This window comes from Protopterus annectens, chromosome 9.part0 (genome assembly GCF_019279795.1).
Source record: "Protopterus annectens isolate FY-2018-M chromosome 9.part0, PAN1.0, whole genome shotgun sequence".
NCBI lineage: Eukaryota > Metazoa > Chordata > Ceratodontiformes > Protopteridae > Protopterus > Protopterus annectens.
In genome coordinates, this window is record NC_056743.1 from 1,076,868,120 (window position 1) to 1,076,876,649 (window position 8,530).

General features: G+C 38.3%; 1 protein-coding gene across 4 annotated transcripts in view; it reads right to left on the reverse strand.

Annotated features, from left to right (window-relative positions):
- AAAS (aladin WD repeat nucleoporin) overlaps positions 1 to 7,761 on the reverse strand; it is a 1,251,774-nt gene extending 1,244,013 nt beyond the window's left edge. The window contains exon 1 of one of the 4 annotated variants that reach the window (XM_044083905.1): positions 7,664 to 7,761. The gene's annotated coding sequence lies outside the window, so the exon portion shown is untranslated. The other 3 variants (XM_044083907.1, XM_044083908.1, XM_044083904.1) reach the window with 3 other exon arrangements.
- Positions 7,762 to 8,530: the final 769 nt, after the last annotated feature.

The window sequence follows — 8,530 nt, forward strand, 5'->3', positions numbered from 1 at the left end:
TGAGTCAGTCACCAGTGCTGCAGATGAAGGCAAGGTGGTTCATACAGCCTACCTTGATCTGGCTAAGGCCTTTGATACCATTCCCCACTCAGGAATCATAGAAAAACTCACTAAGCTAGGCATCAACCCCTAATATCACTAGGTGGGTTGCAACCCACAGTGTGAAAGTTGCTGACTCCAAGTCAGACTGCCGACTAGTCACGAGTGGAGTCCCACAGGCTTCGATCCTGGGTCCTGTCTTATTTGGTATCTACTTCTCAGATGTCCAGGCCAACAAGAATGGGCTCTGGCTGAAAGTTCACAGACGATTGCAAGTTGGGAGCTATTATTAACTCCCCCAAGTGATGTTGACATCCTACAGAATGGCCTCACTGAGACCAACAACTGGTGTCAGAACCATGGCTTTAAGCTCAATGTCAAGGCGTTATAAGAGATCTGGGAACGCAGGTTGACAGCAACCTCTCTTTTGATCATTACATTTCCACTGTGGTCAGAAAGTCTTTCTATGTGGCACATCTCATTACTAAGGGTTTTACATCCAGGAAGAAAGAGGTCATTGTCTCCCTCTACTCTTCCCTCATTAGGCCAATCAGAGTACAATGCCCCATTTGGCATGTACCTCACTAGACACCTGCAACAACTGGAGAAGCCACAAAAGTACCTCACAAAGAGGATCCTAGGCCTTAAACACTTGTCCTATATGGACACACTAAAAAACTACAAGTATTCTCTTGTCTCATATCGCCTACTTAGAGGCGAACTCTGCTTGACTTGCAAAGCCATGTCTGACCCAGCCCTGTTAGAAATGCTACGGCTAAATAAATCCTAATCTCTCCACATCACATGCTCCAGAGACCTCAACCTCATTACCACAATCAACAGAGCATGCTGGAGAGACAGGTTCATAACCCAGGGACTGCCCATGCTATGGAATAAACTTCCCATACATGTCAAACAGAGCACCTCACTGACCCTCTTCAAGAGAAATTTTGATGAGTGGATAGGAAATAGAAAATTCACCCCGGGGATAACTCCAGTGGCTCTACTCGACAGAGGCACTGGGAACTAAGGTTGGGTGGCACGATGCCAGGGTAATCCTATGGCTAGGATTGTAAAGGTCCCAGGCCCATTAGCCTAGTACACACCTATGAGCCTAAGAACAAATAGATCTGCAAGGCATGTACCCCACAAAATGATCACAGCACTAGCCATTTAGCCCACTCCCTCAGACACAGAAACATAATACACCATATATTAATAATGTAGGATTATTCATGAAAGCTGCACTAGCAATCAACTTTCAAAAAACACTAAAGAAAAACTGTGACTGTTGTATGGCCACATGTACTTTATACTGCCACCCTGTTTTTCCAGGTGACGTACATACTGCCACACTGTGATGGTGGAGATAGTTTATTACTGTAATAATGTTTTATGCTTTTCTTAAAAACAGAAAGAAATCAATAATAGATTAAGAGGACACAGATCTCTTTCACTACACATTCCAACTGTGAAATTACTGATGACAATGGTTTGCATAGTCTCCCAAGGAAATAAGGCTGACTTTTCACATTTGTTGGATTGCTGAATTACTGATGAACTTACTTCACTTGCACCTTTTTCTCTATTGTAGTTCATAAGGGTCTGTCAGACAAAGAATTGTTGCTGACTTATTACAGAATATGCCCAGTCACTCAACCATTCTTCACTCAAAAGCTCTTGTACTTCCCCAAATATCCCCTTCAACTGACATTAATAATTCTGCCAAGGTAAAGTTTCCTGTTACTTATTCTCATCTCAATGTACTCTCTCCATAATTTAAATTACATATCTTTATCTATATAGCAACAATGCTATGTTGCAAATATCTGCTTCTCTCGGTTACATTACTTTAATATGACTATGATCTTATTTTTTTTTGCCATTTCTCAAATGATATGTGTACTGCAGAAATAATGTGTTTTCACAGATTATTCTCAACTATCTTAGTCACATCATATGTATGCTACTGCACTTAAGATTGATTTTAACTGATTACTGTTTATTTGTTCATATGCGGTCTTTCTGCTTTTTTCCTCTCAGGACTCCACTTTAAACAGGACCTCCTATCTGAGCATTCACAGTTAACTACTGTCAATATATGACACCCTTTTGCTTCTGGATACTATACCCTAAAGATTGGCCCCTAGAGTCTGTCTGCTGTTGCAATTGCCCTCCGTGATCTAATCAGTTCCTCGTGCAGTGCTGGTAGGCACAACATAAAAAAACATAAATCCCCTGTAGATCAGTGTGTGTGATATATGTTTAAGAAGCTTTCCAGAGAACTAGCATGTGCATACAAGTACTGAGCACATGCAAGCAAGAGTGCCATTTTGAGTGAGCAGCCAGAGTGAGAGCATGCAAGTATGTAGTCAGTTAGTTAGTTCATTTAAGTTTAGTGTTCCTGCCATCCATCCTGATGTGTTTGTATACAATAAACTACTTAAACGAACATCCAAGCCTCATTGTCTCCTTAATGCACATAAGACGAGCGACATAGTGTCAGAATGGGATCCAGAGTTACAGCCATGAGGCAACGGGTTAAAGTTGGACGAATATACAGGAGTGGTTCATCCCTACTGCTCAAATAACTCACAAAAAGAGGTCAGAAACAAATTCCAGGTACTAAAACTCACTTAAATGATTTCTTTCACTACAGGTATAAAACAAAGCACCCAGAATGCTAAAAACTAATTTATTATTAAACAAAATGTCTGAAACTGCGACATATTGATAAAAATATTCAAAATGAATAAGAAAACATTTGAAACAATATCCAAATTGCATAAAATGTATAAAACATGGAAAATGACTGTATTTTTTCGCTGTGCTACTTTTTCGTATTAACTAAAACTATTCAAAATATCCGAAGTGTGCAAAGTGTTTGCAAGTATGTGCAGTATTACAATGCAGTTATTTCTTTTATTTAATTAAATAAATAAATTGTTTTTTTTTATTTTATTAAAAAGCATTTCTTATTTTATTTTATTAAAAAGCATTTCTTTTTAATTGCTTGATTAGTCTCTATTAATGTTTTGCTTGTGTATTTTTAATATACAAGGAGGGATTGTCACTGCCATTTTATATACACTGAAGAAGGGTTTTTGTACCTGAAAGCTTTGTCTGATTAAACAAGCCTTTTTGTTGAACCTGTGTTGCAGAGTTCATATTTTTGTTGCTGTACTTTGTTCATATTACAAGTAGCCCTGAATACCCTCAGTCAAACGGCTTGGCTGAACATGCAGTTCAAAGTGAAAAACAACTGTTAGAGAAATCCAGACGTGATAATACCAATGTTTTTCTAAACTTTCTCAGAGACATTCCTCTTGATAACCATCTTGGTTCACCTGCCCAGAGACTTATGTCAAGACAAACCAGAACCACACTACCAATCAACAGTAACTTATTGGTTCCATGTGCTCAAAACAACAAAGCCATGAAAGCCCAACTGTTGAAGAAGCGTTTGTCCCAGAAGTCTTACTATGATAAAACCAGCAAACCACTCAGTTCATTGAAAAAAGGGAGATAGTGAGGATGCAAAAGTCAAAAGGTTTCGATCACATCAGTTTTGTGAAAAGTTTGTGTCAAAAGCCAAGATCGTACACTGTGGAACCACAAGGAATGGAATTCAGAAGAAATCAAAAGCATTTGTTACCAGTGTCCGAACCAGTGTTACAGCATCTTGCCTGTGACAAAGACTCTAGTTCTCAGAGTGACTTGTCCATAATTTCTGTTCCAGAGGACATTCCGTCAACAATCCCCATTGCTGAGAAAATCCCTGAGACTCCTCAAGCAGAACATTCCCCAGTGACTGTCCCTGTTGCTAAACCCAGTCCTATTATGTTATGAAATCAGGTTGCATCTCAGAAAACCTAGGACCAGATACACGGCAACCTGGACATGACTGTTTTAGTTTATTGTCTGTAAAATTGCATGCCTAAAGAAATGTCATTGTTTATATGAGACAACTTAGTAAACAGGGAGAATGTAGATCAGTGTGTGTGATTTACCTTTAAGAAGCTTTCCAGTGAGTTAGCACGTGCAAGCAAGAGTGCCATTTTGAGTGAGCAGCCTGAGCAAGAGCATGCAAGTATGTAGTCAGACAGTTCATTTAACTTCAGTGTTCCTGCCATCCATCCTGATGTGTTTGTATACAATAAACTACTTAAACGAACACCCAAGCCTTTCGTCTTCTTAATGCACATAAGATGAGAGACACCCCCTATGCCTAACTCTAAAACTCAAAGGCACATCTAAGGTCCTTCTCTTCTTTTCCAATTGTGCCTTACATTTGAAGTACTGGCATGTGCAGAACACTTCAAACTATGTAACTAGTAACTAAACCGATTGTGCTGAGTGTCCTCTTGGTTGCTACAAATTAACAATCACCATTATGTAGGCATTACTAGGGGCTGCTCTTTGCTGGGGAGGGGTGTAACATCCACTTCACCCGGCTTCGTAGAACAACCAAAAACACCACCACGGACTGCAATGTTCTTTAATGACAAGACACACATGTAAAATGGGTAAAACCCAAACGAATGAATTGACATAAAATCCCCTGGTACTTCGTCAACGATAAGAGCTTTCGGAATTAACCTTCTTCAGATCGTAGTGAATGAAACGGGGAAACTCCTAATAAAATCACTTGTAACCAATCAAGGGGTAGCATTGGGCCAACGTCCTCTTCACAGATCAAATCAAGGTTTAACCAATAAAAATGTATGTGTATGCATACACCTACATGTGTGTCTTGTCATTAAACAACGTTGCAGTCCGTGGTTGTTCTACGAAGTTTGGTTTTTACCTTGCTCACCTTCAGCAGCTACCAGCCCTTTTTTTCTCATCCACTTCACTCAGGGTTACAACTTCATCCATAACATTATGCAACCATAACAAAAATTTCTCATCAAAATAAATAAATATATATGCATACATATAAACACACGTACGCACAGTGGTAGACATAACTTAAAACCTACATATCCAGGTAAGTTACACAGTCACAGTGCATACTCCTTCCAGTCCAGGTATTATCACAGCATACCTCCAGATCATCTTTCTGTTCTGCTGCCATCAGTTAGTTCCATTCTGACCCCCACCCATTAATTCACATCAGAATTGCCAAGCTGTGTTTTTGTTTGTTTCATGCAGTTTTGTATGAATCTTTTGCTTCATCTCAACTTGTATCCTCCCGGGCAGAGCTTGAAAATGGTCCAGATGGATCAGCATGCTACCGCAGTCGACAAAGAACAGGTAAATAGAAACTGCAGTGGCGTAAGTGCACTAGTATGCATTGCTAAATATAGGACAAAATAAATTATATCACTAATGAAGCCACCAAACAGCAACTCATCAAAAACTTATATTTTTACTTCATTTATTTAAGTGGGGTAGAACAATGATCCACATGGACACTTTCAGGCTCAGCCCAGGAGCACAAGACAAACAGTGTAACAGTATGCACTAAGTATGAATTCAAAACATATTGTTTTAACATAAGGAAAAAAAACAAATACATATGCACGAGATAGCATGACAGGTTAGAAAGAGTAACAAAGCAAATGCCAGAACGACAAGTAATATTATTTGCAACTAGAGAGCAATCCAACAAACTAAATATTATTCCTGTAGTACCATAACTCGCAGCCTTGAAGCATTTAAAAAATTCATAGCACCAGACTTTAAAAATCATAGAAGAGTCAAAAAAAGAAGAGCACTTTCATTATTTTTTTCAGAATACACAGGCTTCATGTATTACATCCCATGCAGTTAATGATAAGTCTTTATAAAGGTTTAGTAATGAATCTTGGAGGAGTAGACTTCCTTTGCATGTAAAACAAGGCAAGTTCCCTGCTCTTCAAGCCCAACTTTCATGACTGGATAGGCAATTGTAACTACATCCCAGGTTTGGAAGCTCAAGCCCTCACTGACGAGATCTAAACTAGGTATAATTTAGTCTCATTTGTCTCAAGTGTATCTTAACATGAGGAACAGTTTTTAGTTTTTTTATCTTAAATGGACAATCCCAATGTTTAAAATTAAGGGCCGAGTTAAGCTGACAGAAGTCATGCCCACTTTGACACATCACTTTCATTCCCACCCACAGTATCATTTTACTTTTTAAATATCCTGTAAATCCACAGTTCCAGTCTTGTTTCAGCTCCCAGGATAAATTAATCTTTGGATTTGTGTTCCTCTCCGACTTACATTGGATTGAGGAACTATGCCCCCCGCTCCTGGCTCATATTTAAAATAAAGAAAGCTGTGCCAGGGAAAAAGCACATCAGTGTATACTAATTTTTAAATTTTGCATCACTCATGCTTCTACAGATGTACAAGCAGCCCACTCATAAAAATGGTGCACTTGTCTAGTGGTATTCAGAAATCAGCACATATCAAACTAGAATGTGAAAAAAGGAACAGAAGAGTGTGTATACTAACGCTCCAACTTTGTGTCACACACGTGCTTCCTATGGAATTACTAACAGGTCAGAAAGTCACTATACCAGGCTAGTATTCAAAAATCACAATACAATAAAACATGAGAGAGAAATATGGTTTCCACTATGGTTTGCCTGACTAAGATCCCTTCTATAGGTAGAAGCCATGTCATAAAACTGTTTGTAGATGGCCAGGATTCACAATCACCACAGAATAAAATATGAAATGAAAGAAACAAAAAACTCTTTACTAATGTTTTAAAGCCTTGCATTACTGATGTGCTTTCTAGAGTAGCAGTAAGGTCATAAAATGCCTGAAAGGCTACTTTTCTCAATGGGTAAAATACGCAAAATTAAACTAATGAATGGCTCACATAAAGAGCTGTTGTCAGTACAACTGCAATTTGAGATGGAATTTGGCTAACACATTTGAAATTTCTTTCAGGTGCTCTTCCTCCACACCCCTCAGCCAAAGGTGAGCATACTCAGAAAAACAAACCTGTAATGTAAACAAAGACTGGATCAAACCAACAACAACAACAAAAAAAAACACTGGGACTGTCCCCTTTAAAAAAAGTCCATACTGAAATGATCAGCCACTGATATCTATGGTATATAATACAGAATCTTACTAGTTCCTCAAAACAGCTCTAAAAGGTAACACATTTGAATCATCCTATTAGATTCTAAAAGTTTACACAGTTTGCCCATTATGGAAATGGGAATTTGACAGCTATGTTAGTCACGTCAACGGGTAACTACGACTTGGGAGTAGTACTGACGTACAAATACAATTATATCTGAGAGAGAAAAATCACTCTGCCTAAAGCAGTTAAGTGGTGTGTAATACGGTACCCTAATCATACTCCCAGTCCCAACGTACCCTTATTTTCAGCAAACTCCCCGCCTCTTTACCATTGCGTGGTGCATCTTCCGGGCGTTTGCTTACGGCCTTACGTAAATCTGGAAGTCAAGGCGCTACTTTTAAAAGCTTTCTCTAGGTCAACAAGAGTTTCGCAGATTTTGCCGTTATATGTTTTTGTTTACAAGTTCTAATACTGAAATTAGCTGAGTGTTTTCACCTCACATCTGATCACAATATGCTTAGTTCAATCATTTACCTAATTTACTTACTGTCAACACTATTACCCTACGACAAGATCAATAAACCTGCCCTTTACCTTTTCAGCCACTGCAAGTAATGTTTAATATTTGGCTTCCTCGGAACGGATCTTTCTGTTATCACGTGCGCCGGCGCAAAGACTTACGACATCACGCATTTTGCTTCCATCTGGTGGTGTTTGTATGGTTGGTTTTTGTAACAGTTAGTGTAATACTGTTATTACTATAATTGTTATTGTTTAATTCCCTTAAAGCAGTGATATTCCTGAACCATTTCCAAGTTTGGCCAGGTGTATAACAAAAAGATTACAAAAGGTATATACACAAAGATATAACGTTAAATATTTACAACACTGACACGTTGGTAAGAATAAGTCCATGTGCCGAAGCAGCGGTTAAGACTCAAAGAGGGAATAGTGAAGAAAGTGGAGAAAAATTGCTAAAGAAGTTAGGCATGGTATAAGAGAGGGCAGAGTGATAAAGACTGAGAAGTAGTGGTGTAATCTTTTTTGTGTTACGTCAGAAACGCGAACATGAATATTTGTTAAGTAGAAATTGTTGAACGAGATTGAAATTAGCAGCAGTTTGTTTTTTAATGTGTTTATGCCACATTATACTGCTATGTTGTTAATTTGTATGGATTTAATATTATGTAAGGGCCCAAACCTCAGTGGCAAGTTAAAAGCACCATAGGGTTACCACCTGTCCCACTTTGGGCAGTTGTGTCCTGACCGAAAATTTTAAAAATGGCAAATGGCCTGAGATTTTAGGACAAAATTATTTCCTATATTTTATGTAATAGTTGCATAAAACAGCTATTCTGTATCTAAAATACCTAAATTTTGTAAGAAACAGAATAAGCAACTAAAATGCTACAAGAATAAGCTTTTATTTAGACAAAAAAAGTTAAGTTCTATCCTTTGTAC